This window comes from Chiroxiphia lanceolata, chromosome 11 (genome assembly GCF_009829145.1).
Source record: "Chiroxiphia lanceolata isolate bChiLan1 chromosome 11, bChiLan1.pri, whole genome shotgun sequence".
NCBI classification, from domain to species: domain Eukaryota; kingdom Metazoa; phylum Chordata; class Aves; order Passeriformes; family Pipridae; genus Chiroxiphia; species Chiroxiphia lanceolata.
Window position 1 is genome coordinate 1527017 of NC_045647.1, and position 20745 is coordinate 1547761.

The 20745-nt window shown below is 51.3% G+C and overlaps 1 long non-coding RNA gene across 1 annotated transcript; it reads right to left on the bottom strand.

Annotated features, from left to right (window-relative positions):
- Positions 1–837: 837 nt before the first annotated feature.
- LOC116792497 lies at positions 838–19255 on the bottom strand. Its single transcript, XR_004359150.1, has 2 exons — positions 19224–19255; positions 838–1040 (listed from the first exon to the last, which is right to left on the bottom strand). It is a non-coding gene; the product is annotated as an uncharacterized LOC116792497 (long non-coding RNA).
- Positions 19256–20745: the final 1490 nt, after the last annotated feature.

Genomic DNA, 20745 nt, shown 5'->3' on the forward strand with positions numbered 1-20745 from the left:
AGCCAGACCTGCTCCAATCTCCTTTCCACAGTGTTTACCAGGGGTTTACTCAGGGCTTAGCTCTGCTGAGGGTAAGGTACCTCTTGCCACCACCTTGCAATCTGGAAGGGTGGCATGATGGGAAGGCCTTTCCCAGGATGCAGGGGGTGGGAATGACCAGTTGCCTGACCAGCCACCACCCCCGGCACGGACAGACTTCCTGCCCGGACAGCCTGGCTCTGCAGAACCCAATTAGCTCCTCTCATCTTTCCAATCTAATAATCTGGAACTCCCTGTTGTTTTTTTTATAAAGGTGTGGCTCAGCACCACATGATACACTCAACAAGCTGCATATTTGCACTGATTTCCCTCTTTACAGTGTTGGAAGTGGGAGAACTCTGTTGTGGGAATGGGCTGAGCAGCAGCCCTGAGAGCAGCAGGTTGTGATTCATGGCTGGAAGGGCCTCACTCACAACCCACACCTTCCTCTGCATCCTGGGAACTCACCTGCACAAGAGACAGCCTTGCAAAAGGCCCCTGAGCAGGAAGTATCCTCAGCAAAGGGACCTCGCACCTTGTTGTTTTTTCTTGACTTTCTGGGGAGGGAAGGGGCTGTGAAGCTAAACTGTTATTTATAGACACATTTCTCCCAAGGTTTCCTTTTCCCCTCCTCTTTCTGTGCACGTACAAGTGCACACAGACACTGCAGGTCTCACCACCCCCAGGCCTGGCACAGGGTCTGGAGTCAGGGTCTGGAGTCAGGGTCTGCCACTGCCCGCAGTCTCTTGTTTCAGGGTTTCTCACCCGTGACCTGTGTTTGACTCTGGTTTCACATCGTGGGGAATGCTGGAAGGTCCATCCGCTCCCTGCCTTTCCAGCCATGGAATCCATGGTCCATCTGGGCACGCTCTGGCTGCTGTGCCTGGGAATCCCCGAGGGGCACCTTTCCGGGCTGGCCCTGCTGCTCCCGCTGCACGGCTGTGATTAGAGCCTTATTACCAAATTACAGGATTATAAGCATAATAACGCACAGAGAAACTACTCATGTCCAGTGATTTCTCCTGTTAAAAATGAAATACAAGCCCTTTAGCAGATGGGTTCCTAAAGAAGAGCTCTGAAGGAGCAGCCATGAGGGAAGAGCCGCAGAGAGGAGGGATGAGAAAATAGAGCAGGTTCTCATTAGGGTGCAATGCGTGTGATAATTACTTGAGGAAGCATGAGGGAAGGCAGGGCTCATTTCATCCTGGATCCCACAGTGACTGCAGGCTCCCTGTGTGCAGCTGCTGCAAACCTGGAACACGATTTTGCAGCTCTGCCCAACCCAAGTATCCCTGGCTCCTTCCTTCCCAGGAATTCTCGGGAACCCTTATCTGATCCAACACGCCACTCGGGGGTTTTCCTTCCCGTGAATGCTGAACTGCTCAATAAAGCAGTTATTGCTCCAAACCCAGGATTCCAGGCAGCTGGAATCATAAGTCATAAACACAGATTACTAAACTTCACACTGTACTCATCACCTTCCATTGAAAAACTCCTGCTCATCCCACCATGCCATTCCCATAGGTCCTGGATTTCCATCCTCACACCGTGTCTTATTCAAGGGACCCATCAAAGCTCCTTGGATCTGCTGGCAGGTCCTTTGGGATTCCCTTACCACAGCAGGTGGCAGCTTTTGGGCTCCCAAACCTCGAAGCAGAACCTTCTAGAAATGCTAAATCCACCCACCCCTCCCCTCTGCCATCACACGTTACCAACGTCACCCATTTCAAACCATTTTGAGGAAGGTTAAGAGTTGGTTGGTTGTAGCCAAAGCTGTGACTAATATTTTTTGGGGAAAGTACTTTATGTCAAAACAAGTGAGTAGTGAAGTGGAGACATGTGGTGCAGAGATGTGGGAAGGAGGGAGGGGCTTTTTCGTGCCAAATTTCCCTGTTCCCTAAAGGGAGAACCCAAGTTGCCTTATTTCTTCATGTAGAATGAGACAGAGAAGGAAAACTTCCTGCTTTATTGCTTTTAGAACCTCATATTTCTAGAAAGCTGCTGAATCACCCCCTTATGATACGTTGTCATGGAAAAGGGTCCCTTGGCTTGCACTGGTGGCCTGGGCCAACCCCCCCTGTGGGTTCCAGAGCTGTTGGAGCCATTGGGGCCCCTCACGGTCACCCCCCGAGCCCAGCCCAGCGCAGGCTGGAGCTGCCACTGCCCCAGAACAATCCCTTTTCCTCATGGCTCCCTCCCACAGCAGAGGCTGCAGGTTTCAGGCTTTCCAAGCCTTTTTCCCAGCCAGAGCAAGGTGTGCAGGCACCTGGAAAAGCAGTCAGTGGGCTCCATCCCCAGGGAGAGTCGATGCATCCAGGCTCATTCCTTACAAGCCGGATTCAGGTGTGTTCTACGGAAACATGTGGGCTCTGTGACTTTGTCAGTGAAATATAACCAATTAGTTTTAGTCATTTGGAGCAGGCAAAGGACTCAGCCCACAAAACTGCTTTGCTTCCCGAAGTTATTCAAGCCCTATGGAGCCACATATATTTGCTTATTAACGAAGTGACTGTGCTGGCCGAGCCTCCTCCCGCCCTCCGGAGCCGAGTGTGGTGTGGGAAGAGGCAGAGCCCTTCATGTCCCGGTGCCTGCGGAGGCTCAGCTGCAGAGCTCATTTCCTATTTACATCCCCAAAAAGCCCAGTTCAGCACAGGCTGCTGCCTCTGCAGCCAGCGAGGTGCGTTCTGCAGGTGTGGGTGGGTGATTCACCCACAGGTTATCTGCGTCCTCCGGCTCCCGGTGCTTCCCCAGCCCAGGCAATTCCAAGCACACCCAAATAAAGTCCCAAATCAGTCCTGTCTGGCCTCACCCTCTTTCTCAGCAGAGGCTTTGGATGGTTTCCACGTCTCATTTTGCCTTCCTCCCAGAGGAAGTCCGCCCTACAAGCAACTCCCTGTGAAGGCCTGAGCCAGAAGGTCAGACCTCGCCTGCTGTCCTGCTCTCCCGATTTCTCCTGATGAGAGTAACAACCTCCAAGTCTCTCCTACATCCCAGATGGGTTTTCCTCTTCCCCATACACAGCATTCCCTTCCCAGAGCAGCCCAGTTACCTCCTCCTGCCCCCATTAACCCCTCTCAGCCCCGACAGTCCCTGCTCTCAGTGGCGCAGCCTGGATGGGGGGAGTCCCAGGTGAGCTCTGGAGCTGGGGGGTCACTGGGGGGCTGATACCTGTCCCCACTGATAACTACAGTGAGACAGCAGGGAATGAGGAACTGCACATGGAAGTGAAACATCCCATGGCATCCCCCTTTTAGCAGGGCCTGTTGTGACATGACAAGGGGGAATGGCTTCCCACTGTCAGAGGGCAGGGTTAGATGGGATATTGGGAAGGAATTCCTCTCTGTGAGGGTGGGGAGGCCCTGGCACAGGTTGCCCAGAGAAGCTGTGGCTGCCCCATCCCTGGAAGTGTCCAAGGCCAGGTTGGATGGGGCTCAGGGCAACCTGGGCTAGTGGAAGGTGTCCCTGCCCATGGCAAGAGGTTGGAACGAGATGATCTTTAAGGCCCCTTCCAACCCAAACTATTCCATGATTCTATAAACAGCTGCCCGAAGCCTGTCAATTTTGGCTACTCTTTCAAAACTCATCGGAAATACTAAAATACACTGATTTTGGTTTGCCATCCCTGGGGAACAGTGGTATTGTTCCCAGCCAGCAGTGAGGAGCTGTCAGGATGCCCAGACCATGACATGACTGGCTCAACGCCTCTGACAACCCCAGTTTCACTGGAAATGACAGGGCTGGGCTGGACATCCCGGTGCTGTGGCTTTGCCAGGCTCCAGCCCTCTCAGTGCAAACGTGCAGCAAAAGGCACTTCCTGCAGATGGATATTTTACAAAATGAATGTTATCGCTGCCAGCTGACCACGACCAGGACTCATTCCAGATAATCTTCACAGAGAGGTACAGGGACCTCAGGAACACCCCACCTGAGCAGAGGTTGCTCCATTAATCACTTTGGCTACAACCCAGCGTCACCAAACCGAGCGAGGTTTGAGGTTCACTTCTCCATCTGAGACTCCGTGTCACAACTGTGACTGAATACTGTGCTGAAATGCAGCTGCCGGAATTATGGAGGTGGAAGACCTTTATTTAGCCCAATCTTCCATCGTGAAACCTCCCCCAGACTTCCAGCAACCCCCCTGCCAGAGCGCTGAGTAACAGGACCGGCGCAGCTGCCTGCCGTGACCTCCCCCGAGCTGCTGAGCCGTCTGTATTTTGGAGACCAAACTATTTCCATCAGAAAGCAACTTCCTCAGAAACTTAGTGGGAGATCTTTGGTTTAGTTTTCTTATGGTTGTTTTTTTCTAATGCAGATAAATTCTATTTGTTTGCATAGAAAACTCCGAAACCTCCTTTAACCATAAAATGATCTGGAAAGCACGTCCTGCCCTCGCTCCGGCGCTCCCGGCTCTCCCTGGGCCAGCCATGGCTGGCGTTTTAGGCATCACTTAGCAACGCTTATGAGCAAGAGTCTGTGCTGTGCCGGGGTCACCACACCCACCACCACATCACACATCCACACAGCCAACTTTCCAGAGAAATGAAATAAAAAAAAAAAAAAAGAAAAAAAATCAACTCTTTTGGCGTCTCATTCCCACTACTCAAACGGTACCGATTTGGGGTGGAAATTCCCTGGCAGGAGCTTCTATTTCCATTCTGTGTGTTGTTGAGAAACGTGGTGAGGAGGGTTTTGGGAGATGAGCTGGGGTGTGCCAGAGCTGCAGCCTCACCCTGGACTCACTCAGACTCCTCAAACACAACCCCAGCACGTTGGGCACTGACGGGACCCTGTCGAGGTGCCCGTTGTTGCTGAGCTGCAGGTAATGGTGACCCCTGCTCTCCTGGACAGGGATGCCACAGAGCTGTGCTGGTGCCACCAGGGCTGGCAGGAGGTGATAGAGAGGTCACATCCCCAGTGGGACACTGGTGACCCACCATCCCTTGCCACCCATGTCCTGTCTTGTTTCTTTCCAATTGCAAGACACGGAAAACCCCTGGAGCCTGACCCTGGCCATGTAGTGAGGACAGCTGGGGAGGAGAGCAGTGACTCAGAGGAGGGGGGTTCCAGGTCAGCACCCCTGTTCCCAGGGGAAGTGGGATGGGGAAGCAGAGTGAGTGGGCACTGTGTCCGGTGGGCACACAGAGGCACTGCTGGCACGGCTTCCAGAGGAGATTTGGAAAGAAATGCTCATCCTCGTGTCTCTCACGAGGGCGTGTGATGTGGGTGTGTACATATGTACGTCTGTCCAGCTGCCCCCCTCCCTCAGCATTCAGAATATAAGGGGTTTCCTTACTTTTATTGCCAGTACTATCCCCCAATTGTCGTATTTTAGCTGCACGGACAATTTCTGTATCAAATTCTCTGCTCTGGGACTTTTTAGGATGAAAAGTCTGTGTAAGTTTAAAACTATCTCTCAGTGCCATTAAAATTATGTATGAATAATATAACCCCTTCAATTCTGGAAACTCATCTTGATGCAGGATTTAATGTTTACCTGTCCCTGGCCAAGCACAGTCTCGTGCTCCACCAGGATGTCTGAGCACCTGCACTGAAGTGACACCACAGCACAGTTCTGCTGTTGGGCAGATGATTGATGGGTTTTCACTGCTTGGGTAAATTAAGGAAAGAAGTGAAATAGTGAAATGAATAGAAGCAAACCCACAGCTTCGTCAGAACTGCATTACCCCCCTTCCATCAAAAATGTGATTTCTGCAGCCTGGATGGCAATGCCTCGTCACTTCAGTGTCACATTATGGCCCACGACACCCAGAAAACCACAGCAGTACAAATCCTGTGCTGTTCCCTGCCTCCCTTCCCCAAGGCAAAGAATTAGGAACAGCGAAAACAAAATCATGGGACTGAAATAATAAGAATTAAAAAAGAAAAGAAAGCAATCACAAGACCGCTGGTTTGGAGCCGGGTGGTGTAGGGGGGGGAGCCCACAGCCACTGCCCCATGGACAGCACACACACCCCTCTGCCTCACTGGCACCTCTGCTCAGGCTCCCACCACCTTGCCACACCACACAGAACCTCCTCAGCTGGGATTTCTCCCTCCTTTCTGCCCTTTTCCAGCTCCTCAAGTCTGCTACTGAAAAGAAGGCACAGAGGAGCCAATCTGATTTACTGAATTTTATCCTTTTTTTGACCCTACAAGGAAACATCCTTTCCCCCCCATGAACGTTTCAAACCCTGCACATTTTGGGAATGAAAGCTCCTCTGTGTGTCTACAGCTACAGAGAGACTTTGAGTCCCCACCTGCCACTCTGGGACTGATGCAGGCAGGAGAGCGAGCAAGCTGACTCCCATTTCCCAGGAGACAGTTCAGCCAGATTTAGGAAAAGCTGAGCAGTCTCCTGTGCCAGGCCCCATGGCAGATGCTGGGAGAAGGCAGGGATGGAGCTCAGAGCCTGTGCTGAGGCTCGTTGCCAGCGATGCAGCACAGAGCCCGTGCTCGGCAGCGCGCACAGACACCGCGCTCGGCTCTCCCGGGGACCCAAACCCTCCGGGTCTGCACCCAAATATGTGAGCTGGGGTCCCCTCACCCTGGTCTGTGCGGGGAAGAGAGACCTTGCCTGGAAGTCCTGTCACTCCCCAGTGACTATGGAGGGACCTCCATCAGCCTTTCCCTTGCCCCGTGGCCTCTACGTCAGAGGACAAGCTTGGCCAGGTGTGTTGTCCACTTCATCACCACGGCTGGAGTCAGGGAAAGGGATGGGGTGACACCTCAGCCCAAACACACCTCACCTCTAGGGCAGGGTTTTATGGTGAGACAAGCACTGCCCTTGCTTGGGATGCACGTGAAGACTGACTATTCATATCTACTTCACCTCCCTCCCTCCGTTGCCCCTTGTCCATTGGTCCTGAGGGCCATTTTCCAAAACTGCAGGCTAAGGCCACTAAATGCTCCTTGGTTCCATCACAGCGGAGTTCATCACAGGCAAATTATTTTGCTAAATCCTCCACAAGAACAGCAAAAAGAACCCCAAATACTCTGCAGCAGAAGGAACCTGCACATTCCCGGAGCGCCTCTGCCTCCAGAGGTGTCAGGACTCTTCACTCACGTTGGCAAATCAAAGTCTGCAGTAACCCAGATCTCCTGACTCCTGGTCTTGTGCCTTGATCACAAGACGATCTTTCCCTCTGCAAGAGCACCGGGAGCAAGGGATGAAACACCACTTGTGTTGCCCAACACCTCCCCCACGGACACGCTCCACTTAGACCTCGGTACGTGGAGAAGAGCCAAAACCCAGGGCAACAACGCACACGCTGCCCGGGCAGCCTGCGTGGGGCTCTGCCATGAGCTCCATCCCCAGCTCGGAGCCATCAAGAGCTCTTACTCCCATCCTGGTAATCCCTGATATTTGCAGCACAGATTTGGGACTGAGGTGAAGCTCAGGCAGGCAAGTCTGCACCGTAAGCAATACCAGCTTTGGCCTTGGGAAGTCTTCTTTTAGGGGAAAAAAACCAAGATAACATCCTAGAAACTAAACACAACCTTCCGTGTTCCCTATTTTATTTCCTCTGAGGCCCGTGAGGCCTTTCTTCATTCTTGAATAAATGCAGTGCCCCAAATTAATTTATATGGAAACTGACCCCAGCCTACGGTCAGGATTCAGTGTCAGGGTAAGTTTTACTCAGTGGAGCATCTTTATAAAATGAAACCTGGTGGATTCATCTCTTCAGGATATTCCTGTTTCCTGTCCTGCCCCAGAGCCCACTTGGAGGCTTTTCACTGGCTGCAGTGGACTTTGGATCAGATCAGCCAAACAGGGTGGTGATTCAAACTGCAAACTGCAGCAGACCAGTCAGCCCCAGGTCCTTATGGGTCCTTAGGCACTAAACTGGGGCCAAACTGGTAAGAACTGGGGAGCCCAGCCCCACTGTCCCTCCTCTGTGGATCCCAGCCCTGGCGCTGCACAGGCACGAGCTCTGCTCCTCAGGGACCAGAGATGCTCAGGCTCTCCAAGTGCCACAGACACACCACAGACAGACCTGCTCCTTCTTTGGTTTTAAGTTCTAAACTATCCCAACATCAAATAAGGATCTATGGGGGCAGAAGCAAAGGTAAGGAATGTGTTGTTGGTAGGGATGCTCCAGGTCAGGTGCTCACTTTGCCTGTATTTACATGCTTTGGGGAGTCATTCCCTGCCTTGCAGAACTGCTTCCATGCAGTGTTAATATTTCCCAAGCATCCTGGAGCTCACTCCACATTCTTTCTCATTAGTGAAGTGACTTTTTCTTTCTGCAATCAATAATGACCCTCATTATCTAGATCATCCAGAACTAGATAATTTGATATATAATAAAATTTGATCATTTGAAAATATAAATGTTTTGTTGATCACATTTTTACTGATCCAAACTGAACTGTCTCCTTAGGAGACAGACACCACAGCCTTGCATTACCCTGCTCTCTCCCCCTCGGCTTGACCCATTTTTCCCTCTCTTTTCAGTGGAATCAAACCCTGCAACTAACCTTTAAGGGTTCCTTAGTCTTTATTTTGTTCCTATTAACCTTCTGTTTCTCTGGATAATTCTGCAGCCAAGAGTAGGTGTGACTCCCACGGCACAAGTCTCGCTGTGCTGTTGACTCATGTGCTGTGCTCGCTCAGCCAGCTCCTGTGATGGGGAGGCTTATGCAACGTAGCGAGGTCTCCCAGAGCATATGCTCTTACTCGAGCTGTGAGATCTCGGCGTGTTCTCTCTGCTGGATGAGCCCCACGGTGCTGCTGGGACGTGACACGGGCACAGGCGGTGCCACGAGCCCTCCCCGTGCCCTGAGCACGCACACGAGTCACCAGGCCCCCGCACAGCCCACGGGAGAGGTGCTTCGGGCACATCCCCCTCCCCTCTAGACCTGAAAAGCACAGAGGTGCTGCTTGGCTCTGCTTGGTGGTCCTGCAGGACGCTGCCCTGCCAGGCTCCGGCAGTTCCCAGCGAGGAGCCCTCCCTGGTTTGTTAAAGGCCACTCGGTTCCATACTGAGATTATATAAAGTGAACTTAACAGACGGTCAGATTTGGCCTGTCATGTTGGGAGGGCTCTCACACAGATTTTTTTTTTTAGGAGGGAAACTAGCAAGACATGTGGTGAAAAACACCCTATAGCTTGTAACTCCTGTCTCTGAGATCCAGCCATCTGTTCCCATGAACTTCAAGTGAGAAGCAGCCACCATTTTGAAGACAGACACTTAAAAAAGTGAGAGGATCCAGCCCTCGATTCCTTGGGCAGAAACCGGCCCCCTGAAAGGCCAACGCAGGAACTGCAGACCTCTCTGGGTAAGATCATATCCCTGTAGGGGTGAGCGACAGCTGGGCTGATGGCTACGGAATTAATAGAGCCACAGGATGGTTTGGGTTTGAAGGGATATTAAAGTTCATCCAGTTTCACCCCCTGCCATGGGCAGGGACACCTTCCACTAGCCCAGGTTGCTCCAAGCCCCGTCCAACCTGGCCTTGGATATTTCCAGGGATGGGGCAGCCACAGCTTCTCTGGGCAACCTGTGCCAGGGCCTCGCCATCCTCACCTCCCTCAGATAGGGAAGGATTTCTCCCTGATATCTAATTTAATCCCCCCTCTTTTAGTTTGAAGCCATCCTCCCTGGTCATACCATCACCTGCCCATGTAAATTCCTGATGCTTTGACCCCCGGGCAGGAGGGAGCGAGCCGGGGTGGATCTGGGGGACACCAAGCCCCCGAGTGGGGCCCCGGGACTGGCAGCAGGCAGGACACACCGGGATCCCTGGCAGGCAGCTGGGGCCGAGCGAGCCAGGGCTGCGCAGGTCGGAGCAGCCTCTGCTATTTCCTGCACGACTCACTGCCACCCAGCCCATAAACTCACAGGATTCATAAATACAGAAATAAAACCTCCTTGAAAGCCCCGCTACAGGAAGGAAAAACCCCTCTCCTGCTGCCCAGCCCGCTCGGTTTCGGAGCCAGGTGTTCCCACAGCGAGGCTGAAACACCAGGTTTGGGGCGAGGTGTCACCACGTCACCGCGGCCCTTCACTGGAACTGCTGTGAAAGGCGGCTGAAACATTAACCTGGGCTCGCCGTGGCACCTTTCCCACCAGGAGATGAAAGCCAGCAGCTGCTGATATGGAAACCAACTGTTGGAGCCGCCGAGCACTGACACATGCGAGCGCGGAGCCACCGGCTCCTGCAAACGTGCTGCAGGAAATGACTAAACATTTAGTGCTTGTTATTGAGCAGGATTCCTGGAGACACGTAGGTGGTGTGGACAGCGTGGTATGTGCATTAAAGTGCAATTTAGGTCAATGATTCTTTGAAAGGACCATTCTTCCTTTCCCCCCCCCCCCCCTTTCTCCCTTCAGGGACATTCGCTATTCAAAGATTAACTTTTCCAGTTCTCTTTTCCAAACAGTTCCCATCAGCACAAAATAAAATTAAAAAGGAGGAAAAGACAGTAGAAATTACCCTGCTTTAATATTGAAATCTCTCTGCAATTTTTTCCTATTTTATCTATTTTTAATGCTAAAAAAGAATTCCGAAGAAGCTTTAGAGGCAAGAGTGCGTGTTCAGACAAAACCAATCGTATTTCACGAGGTGTCTGAGACTCACTTTTTAACAGGTGAACCCAAAATGAGAGCCAACCCCGGGGAGACCGGCCAGATTCGGGCTGTGGGAAGTGTCAGCACAGCTCCAGCTCATGCTGTGGCGTGCCAGGGCTGCGATCCACCTTTTCCATGGACCCTCCAGTGCCCAGCAGTTCCTGAAGCACCTCCAAGAATGTGAGGCGGTGCCTCCAGCGCTGCCCCAGCACACAGGGACATCAGCAAACACAAATATTCTCCAAAAGCTGCTAAAAGCTCTGCTGGATAAATTCAGCATTATCTCATCGATCATATTCACGTTACTGCAAGAAGAACTAGTGCATCCACCACACTCATGGAGCCAGAGGCTCCCTGCCCTCCTGGGAGACACGGAGACCCAGGGGAATGCCACAGGGCTGCCATGGAAAACCACTGCATCTCCTGCACTGGGAGCAGAGCCATGAGACCCCCAGATTTCTCCTCACCATCGAGGGACCCTGAGACTGTTTTCAGTGGGAGCCAGAGAAATCCAACCTGGAATTCGTGGCAAATCTGCAGCAGGGCTGGGGAAGGGAGCTGGGTTTGCCAGAGGACAGGCCTCTAATGCCAAGAGAAAAGGTCTCTTTGCTAAAGAAAGATGAATAAATTATTGATGGTGATGCAATTTCCTGCAGTGAGAAATTCCGAAGACCCTTTCCAAGCAGGAATGAGAGCAGGCAGAACACTGGTCTTCTCAGGACACCTACTTTTTTTCCTCCATCCAAGGACCAGCTAAACAAATCCCAAGAAAGCTCATTTGTATCCATTTAATTATTTAATCAATAGCTCTGCTTTCAAAGCTCCTCCTCACCCTCGCTCCAGCAAAGCCTGGTGTCCCGCAGATCCTGGGATATCCAGGGGACAGTAAAGCATGTTAGGTGGGGATTGTTATGGGAGGAAACTTAAATAAAATTCAGTTTAAAAGGCACTAAATTAAATAGCCGGAGCAAGGGGAAACAACAGCTGGAAGGTTTTCCAAGGCTGACCCGTGTGTTTGGGTACAACAGCTGGCTTTGAGGAGGGCAAGCGCGCTGCTGGGATGCCCAGGTTATCCCAATGTCCTTCCAAAAGCTCCAAGGGTCCTGCAGCTGCCAAGTGGGCAGTGAGCAGGGCAGGCAGGAGGGAGCTGGGTGGATCATCTCCTGGCCAGGACATCACCTCCAGCAGCCTCGTGCCCCGGGCATGAACTCGCCCCCTCCTGACCCCGCAGATCCCAACACCAGTTGAGTCATCCTGACATTTAACGGCGCAGACTGGCCGGCTGCTCCTGGCTGTTGTTGAACCAGGAGAGGGATCACAACAAAACATAAATCCCAATAATTTTTAAAAGCTTTTTACTTTCTTTTGCAAGTCTCTTCCCCAAGTGTTTCCCGCATTTGGAGTGAGGGAATGGCTGTGGCTGACTCTGAGGTGCTGCCAATGGTGACCAGGCAGTGCTTGTGCATCAGTGAATGTTTTCTGGGAAGAATCTTTCAAATCATTGGAAAATCTCAGATGAACTTGAGATGTGTCTCTGGAGGCTCCCATCAGCTGGGATGCACATTCCCTTGGTTAGGGGGCCCACAAGAGAGCGTAAGAGGGAATTTGGACAAGGGCCTGGAGTGACTGGACAAGGAGGAATGGCTTCCCACTGCCAGATGGCAGGGATAGATGGGATACTGGGAAGGAATTCTTCACTGAGAGGGTGGTGAGGCCCTGGCAGAGGTTGCCCAGAGAAACTGTGGCTTCCCCATTCCTGGAACTGTCCAAGGCCAGGTTGAACAGGGCATGGAGCAACCTGGGCTAGTGGAAGGTGTCCCTGCTCATGGCAGGGGGTGGAATGGGATAGGCTTTAAAGTCCCTCCCAACCCAAACCATTTTGTGATTCTGTGGAGTCAGGATGGGTCAGACCTATGGTAAAGGGATTGTACTTGTGCATGAACCACAGTTTCAGTGGAACTTCCTAATGGCAATGGACTGCAGAGACACGCTGGCTGTGAATTTCACAGGAGAGTCAAGGGGCAGGAAAACCCACAGTAAAATGCAAAAGCCCTCAAAACAAGCCCTTTGATGATGCAAAACATAACACACAACTGTCATTAGTTTTCTCACGTCTGACATTTCCTTCCCCACCTCTCCCTTGCTCCCTAGTTTTGGTTTGCTCCTGATTCATATTGCTCCTGAGGTTGGGACCAGACAGTGGCACCACCAACCTCTCAACAGCAAGCTTTTCCTTGGCCAATTTTCCAGCACTAACTGCCTCCCAAGGCCATTTGTTCTGAGGTATAAAGCCTTTTTTTTTTTCTCTGGGAATTGATCTGGCAGTGCTTTCAGGACTGCTGCCAGGGAAAGAGTGTCCCTATTGCTCCTTCATTACCATCACAGCTACCAGGACCTTTGCTGCCCGTCTCAGGATCTTGGCTGCAGTTCCCGAGCCTGAACAGTCTTTCCAAATGCAGGGAATTCCCTTTGTATAAAGGGAGAGGGACATTCACAGGAAAGCTCTGACTGCCATTCCTCAAATGTATTCCTTCATGTCCCTCCAGGCAGCCACAAACACCACCAAAGCCAGTCAGCACCTCTGTGCTGGCTCCATCAGGCTTCAAGCCTGCCCAGGATATGGTCGATAAAACCCCCAGTTTTACAAGTGCAGATGCAGAAATCACCTTGCACCAAAATCAAAATACAGGAGATCTTCACTTTTTTTTTCCTCTTAACCCACTTAAAGGCCTTATACAGAGGAAAAAGCATTACTGGAGAGAAAAAAAGATGTGCAAATACTGAGTATCATCAAAATAGGAGCAGCTCACACAAACATGGTAAGGAAAAGGAGCTCCTCCATTACTCCTCCTAGGACAGGAGAAGCGGTGGGGATCACTGCAGAGTTGCTGCTCCCGGCAGCTCCTCACCCTGGTGTCTGGATCAGAGGAGCAGCAGCTCTCTCTCATCTGCTCTGTCACCACCCTGACCTTTCCCAACCACCACTCAGTATCTTGCCTGTCACTGCCACGTACTTTTCACTCCAGACACTCTCTCTGGAGCAGTTATTACTCAGAGACATAATTGCTTAGTGCTCCCTCAAGTCACAGACGCAAGACATCAGAAGACATCTAAGACTCCAGCTTCTCTGAGACCCCAAAGCATGAAGACAAAGAATGCCTTTTCCCGGGAAAACTTAAAGAAAAACCATAGTTGTGCTACTTGATTAAATCATGAAACCATCTCAATTCCTTTAAACAAGGATGACTTTGTAATATCAATTATGTTGCCCTTTTGCAATGCATGAGCTTAACACCTCGAGTTTGGGGCTCACAGAATCATCTAGGTTGGGAAAGACTTCCAAGATCATCGAGTCCAACCTTTAAGCCTTGGTTTGGGCCCAGGGATGGTGTGGTGTGGAGCTCACGTGCTTCCCGGTAACTGCGCTTGACCACATGACTCAGCAGCACGGATCCCACGCTTCCCAGCCCCGCTCAGCGCTCCACACACAGATCTGTGCTTTCATCTAAGAAACATAACATGGGTGGGATCTGTTTACACTGGGTGGAAGGATGTACGAGAGCCAAGCCGGGGACCGCAAGTGTTAGAAATTGGCAGAAAGGGCAGCAGCTGTTATGATGCAAAAGTACATATTTGCCTGAAGACTCTGGCTAGAAAACCATCAGAGAAATCCAGACTGATTCATGCTCTGCACCCTTCCCAGATGACTTCCGCCGGCCACGCCAGCTCCTGCAGCAGCCGGAGCCTCGGGCCAGCTGTGCCACGCGGGCCATCGGCCACACCACGGCTGGGACAGGCACTGCCTCCCGTGCCAATTAAACACGGGCTGCTGGGCCAGAGAGATTTCTCTTTAATCAAAGTACAGCAGTGAAGTCAGATATTAAATGATGGTTTAACTACAGCATCAACAGCTGAATCACAGCGGCTGAGCAAGCAACCAGTGCCAGACAGTCCCTGCTCCCCCAGTGCCTGGGGAGCCCCAGGGGAACAGGTGAAACCAGGCAGGAACGCTCAGGGCTCCAGCACCTGCACTGCCAAACCCACCCAGCGACAGTCCCGTGGCAGGGCCAGGAGAGAAATGCCCACGTACTCCCTATTTGCAAGTGGGAGTAAAACACTCTGAGCCTCATCTCTGTGACTTGATGCAGAACAAACCTCCTCGTTCGAGGGACAAAAGTCAGGGAAGTGGGAGAAGTTGCCCTTCAAGATGTGAAGTCTTGGAAATGTGGGCTGAAGTTTGAGCTCATCAGGAGACTCCACAAGTTAATTTACAATCTCTAAGCACGCCCCTCCCTCACCCTTCCAAGGATGAAGAAAAGACAGAGAAACACTTCTCTGGGGTTTCTTTGAGCTTCCACTTCAGGTTTCTCTGTTTGCATGTGATATTAAATGAACATAATATAGTGCCTGAAGAAGCTTTCACCATCATCTGTCCTGGTTTCAGCTGAGGCAGAGTTAATTTTCTTCCCAGTCACTGGTACAGGGCTGTGCTTTGGATTTAGGATGAGAATAATGCTGATAACACACTGATGGTTTAGTTGTTGCTGAGCAGTGCTTACATTAAGTCAACGACTTTTCAGCTTCTCACCCCAAAATAATTTCCCCTAAAATGTTCATAAACATGACAGTTAGCACAGATTGATGGGGTTTCTCAAGATTTGCAATTATGGCTGCCACATCTCAACTCTCAGTGAAAGGTGTTTTTTCCCCCCACTAGCCATACATCCCAGTATTTCTTTGCTAGCAGCAACACTTTGGGGGGCTTCTTCTAATTCTACCCAGCAGTATTCTCAGAATCAAGCACCAGTCCCAGATATATCAGTATTGACCAACAGTTCTTGTAGAGAAATAGCAGCAACCCTCTTGGAATGTCCTGGCTCTACAGAAATAAATGGGAAAGACTCCTTGGGAATATTTGGTTTGAGTAAAACCTGTCCTAGGGTGACTTGCTCTGTTCTGTTGGTGGCAGAACGGCCTGTGGAGCTCCGTGTGTGACAGCAGCAGGCTGAGCAAGACCACCCTGGCACCAGGGATGAATTTTATGCCCATGTTGTGTTCCCAAGGTATCCTCATTCCCTTCAAGTCAGGAGCAGAGTTTGGGGGAACTGGCTGCTATTTTCTGGGGGGTGGCAGACTATTTTTTCCCACAGTGCTCACAACAAGACCTCTACTCACAGTAATGTCAGCAAACTCACTTACCCAGCCAGGACTGAACGCCTGAGCATGTTGCTCAACCACACCACAGGCAACAAAGCCATCAGCTGACAAACCCTCCAGCACAGCCCTCCGAGCGGGATGGGAGAGGGCCAAACCCCAGTGCCATCAGCAGCTGAACTGCTTGGCAGCTGCTCTGCCTTCCCTATCTGATGGGGTTTGCCTGCACAGCTCGCACAGACCTCCCCAGACCACCCGTGTGTGGAGAACCACCTCACCCCTGTGAGGGCTCCAGCACCAGCACTGGGGCTGAAAAGCTCTGGTTCTAGGCTTAGTTCTTTGGAGGGACATGCTGCCAGGGGGGCAGGGGACCCCTGGCACAGCTGCCCTGGTCTCCTCCACCAGCGAGGAGCTCCGTGCCCCACAGCCACCACCTCCCCAGCATGAGGCTGCCTGACTGCAGAAAGCAAGTGCTTGGGAATCCAGTCACTGAGGGTACCACATTCCCACATAACCATGGCCCTTTGGGTTGTGCCCTATGGAATCTGGATGAATTGCAATAAGGAGTCCAATGCATAATAAAGAAATGCAAGAATTTCCCTGCTTTTGTCTCCCTCCTCCTTTTCAGTTTTGCATCAGCTTTTTCCCCTCTCCTGCATTAACTTCAAACTCCCTCCCTTTCCCTGCAATTACAGCACAGAACCTCCCAGCAATGCAGTGATTTCTCTGGGCTCTCCAGCCTGAGTTTACTGCCCACACTGGATTTATGCTGTGTTTGTTTATTTGATGGCCCAGTTAGGAAACTCAGAGTGGGAACTGTGCACGGGATACACATGGATCACAGCAAGACCTGGCAAAAGCACCTGGGAACTCTCTGGCCTCCAACCAGTGCAGCGTCAGACCACGCTGCATTCACAAGGAAAACAGGACAATATCACTGCCATTCTCTGTGAGAAAAATCACCCATTTCAACAGGACTACACCCAGAGCTGGGTGACCAGCACCCGGCCTCAGGCCACTGGCAGTCACAAGGTTCCCAGCCCTGGTTTCTCCATGGGCTGCAGCCCTCAGCACCAGACTTCGCTTCCTTCATTTCTGTCTCATTGCTGTGAAAACTGCAGCAGAGAATCAGAGAATCCTAAAATAGTTTGGGTTGGAAGGGATATTAATGCTCATCCAATCCCAGCCCCCGCCATGGGCAGGGACACCTTCCACTACCCCAGGTTGCTCCAGCCTGGCCTTGGACACTTCCAAGGATCCAGGGGCAGCCACAGCTTTTCTGGGCAACCTGTGCCAGTGCCTCACCACCCTCTGAGTAAAGAATTTCTTCCAAACATCTAATCTAAACCATCAAGGATGCTGGTTCCATGTCTCCAACCTTTGTAACTAGTCTGTAGTTAATCACATCCACCTCACAGGCTTTACTAGTGCTGACAGTCCTGCTCCTCCACTTTCTGTCCCTTCTGTCACAACAAACTGTTTGGATGCTGTAGGAAGCATCAAGGATATTTCTCTTAGTTTTATATAAACAGAAACTCCTGTGGGGCTCTCTGCCTGGTTTAGTTTTGTTTTACATGACACAGAGCAGCACAACCAACAGAGAAGAACACAGAATCTGGCCCACAGGTATGAAAATCTGCCATGAAGGAGAGTCTCCATCAACCCTCCCTGCTCTGAGTTCAGGTGGTGACCAGGCAGACACAAGAAGAGGTTTCTCCTCTGGCCACCAGCCAGCACTAAAGAAAAGCCAAACCCGAGCACCTGGTTCCTACCCCACTCATACCATTTCTGCTCCCACCTCCAAAGCCCACAACTTACTTTGATGCTATTCCGAAATCTCCTTCTCCCAGCTCCAAACCAAGACTTGAAATTATTAGAGGGAGTAATGCCTCTCAGGGCAGAATGCAAATTTAAAACACTTGTCCCAAATAACAGGAGGTAGTAATTAGGCTCCTGCACTTCCCAAGCAGCATCCCTGAGCTACACCCTTTCCTGCTCTGCTCCACTGATGAAGGACATGTGCTGTGCCATGCTGTTAAAACACAGGCTGGTTTTCCTTATCTGTCATAAATCAGCTGCTCTCTTTTAATTTTCCTCCTTCCCTCTGTCCTGTGGTCTCCGAGCTTTGCTCTCTGCATGTTTCAACCTTTTGCTTCTTGTTGCTGTCCTTTATCCTGGTCCTACTTTTTTTTCCTTTTCCCCTCAAGGTGCCTGCTTCCTTAAATAGTTCTCTCTCTCTCTTACTCCTTCCTCCCTTTCCTTATCATCTTCTCTTTCTCACAGTTACCCACTGTCTCCTTCCTCTTCCCCGGGCTTTCCTGCAAGGCCAATTTGCATTCTTTCTCAATCACATCAAACAGGAGATTTCAATTTAGCAGCAATCAGGGAAACACCTCAGACATCCACATGGCATCAAAGCCTTCTGCCACCTCCGTTCCCAAAATCCCACTGAACTCTTGGTCTGTCAAGCAGAAGGTGGATTCACCTTACAAGGGGGTGATGCTGCCATCACCCCCTGGCACTGAGCCATTCCCAAAGCCACCCCTCTGCTCCGGGTGACTGTGTCTCGTCTGACCATACACACATCATCCCACATCTCTTCAGGCCAGGAAGGGCAGCTCTGCTGCTCTTGCCATGCAAAAAAAAAAATGAAGTGAATGATGCTGATTGCCACAGGATGAGGCTGAGCTTATGGCTGCAGCAGGACCAGATGCCTGAGGCAAAATAACAGGGACACTGGTTCCTTGCCCAGCTCGTGCCTGTGCCCTCAGGAAGGACAGAAAGCTAAAGAAGACAAGTCTTTGCGTGACTTTTTGGAAGTAAATATGTTCATTATAATCTGGTTACAATTCCTTACAGATACACATTAAGGTTAGCTCTGGAATCAGGGAATGGTCATGGATCTCCTCAAGCACAGGATTTGTGTTTAAGAAACTCCATTGTTACAGTAAATCTACAAAGAAAGTGTCCAGCTGGGGTAGCGCTGCTACAAGAGCCTCCAGTTCACATTGTTCATCCCCACGGCCATATTAAAGACCAGCTGAAACTGAAATTCCAGGTAAAATACATCAACCTAGAAACAGATGTTTTCAAAAAGGTGGATGGAAGCACACTGAGCATGGTTCTACATATCACTTTTTCACTCTCAAATTCTTTAAGGTAGAATTTACAGGGAAAACCATCTCCAGACCCTCTAAATAAGTGTCAGCCAAGGGTTCATGTGCTGAGAAAGCAGAGGGGAAACAGCCTGGTGCCAATTACACGCACCCAAAGGTCCAGAACTTGTTCTGCAGGCTGGCCAGAAAATTCACTGGAATGATGTATCAATTGCTATGTTTTTTTTAAGTTTTCTAATTAATCTGGACATTTACTCGGTCTGACTTTTGAGATGCTCGCCTGCACTTTGATCCTTCTGCAGCCACCAGGACAGCTGGAAAACGGCTTTGTTTTAAGCTGAAAGCAGAGCTTTTGGGTCCTCACCCATGAGGTGTGGGGGCTCTGGACGTGCCATGAGCCTTGCAAAGCCAGGACAGTGCTCCTGCAGCAAAGGTGGGAAGATCCATGTGCCAAGGATGTGCCATCACTGCCTGCACTGGGGGCAATGAGCTGTGTCAGCCTCATCCTGTGCTGGATGGAAGGGCGAAGGTGGAGAGGGCTGCTCTGCACCCTGGAGCGAGGAGGGGGCATGGGGACACATGGGGCAGTGCTCCAGTCTCAGCTGCAGCTGCAGGGGGGGTCTGAGGGACGCTTGTTCCAATGGTCCCTGCCACATGCCTACTCCAGGACCGGCAACCTGCTCCCAACCAACCCAGGGCTGATTTCACATCCTTCCAGCCCGGCATCCCTTCCCAAAGCTGCGGGAAGTGCTGTAACGCAGCTGCTACAGCGGTGCTTCCCGACATGCGGTCAGCCCGCTGCCCAGTCCCTCCTCGTGGCTCCCCGTGTGGAATCGTGGCCAGAGGCCCGTGTTCGCTGTGCCCCCGGGTCCCCCGCCGGCCCCGAGCCCCAGCTGAACAGCGAGCGCACGGGAGCAGCGCCGGCACCTCCGGCAGGAAACACAGCGCAGAACTCGCTCTATTTTAGTCCCGTCAAGGGTCTTCTTGGAAGCGAGGCAGAGCCCGGCTGCGCAGAGTTAAGAATGAATCCCTATTTTTAGCCTGTCCTGGGTGAGGTAAGTGCGCGTGAGTCAGACGCCGGCGTGGGATGTTGCATAAGCCGGGCCTGCGCCGCAGCTCCCGGCGCACGGGGGTGCGAGGAGGAGGATGGAGGGAGCCTTCCCTCGCCGCTTCCTGGCATTGTCATTTCAAGACAGACCCTTCACGGTATTTAAATGCAGGGTTCTTTCTTCCCTTCCCCCCCCCCCCCCGAAAAATTTAATTAGAAACAGCAGTAGGCTGGTTATGTAATGTGATTAATTGCAGCATTAGAGTGAAAAAATATAGGGCATACAGGTCTTAAAGATTCACATGCAAAGTCATGTGTGGGAGTGAGAGAGACAAGGGTGAAACGCAAGACTTATCTGTTTGATTAGGTGCTTTTCACGGGGCAGTGATTTATTCCCCGAGTAATTTCGTCAGAGGAATCTGCAGATAGCTAAAGCAAAAAAAAAAAAAAAAAGGAGCAAATAAACATCCAGGAGACAAGGGACCAAAAGTGCTTTCACAGCACCTCTAAAGGTTAGTGCTGTACCTGTGAGCAGGATGTTCCCTCAGCTGCAGACCTGCCCCTTAATAGTGCTCACTCACACCAATAAAAAGGAGGTTTTCCACTGAGTCATGATGAAGAGCTGCAGACGCACACAGACACTGCAGCGAACTTTCACTATGCTGGAACTTTATCCGACGCAATATGCGAAGCTTCAGGATGAGGGTTTTTTTTCCCCTGCCTTTTGTGAGCCTCTCTGCAGGGAAGCCCCGGAGCCCAGGCTGGCATTCCCTCCCACCGGTGACCTCCAAACCGCCGGCGCTGGCGGGCGCAGCGCCGCAAATGGTGCTGCTGTTGA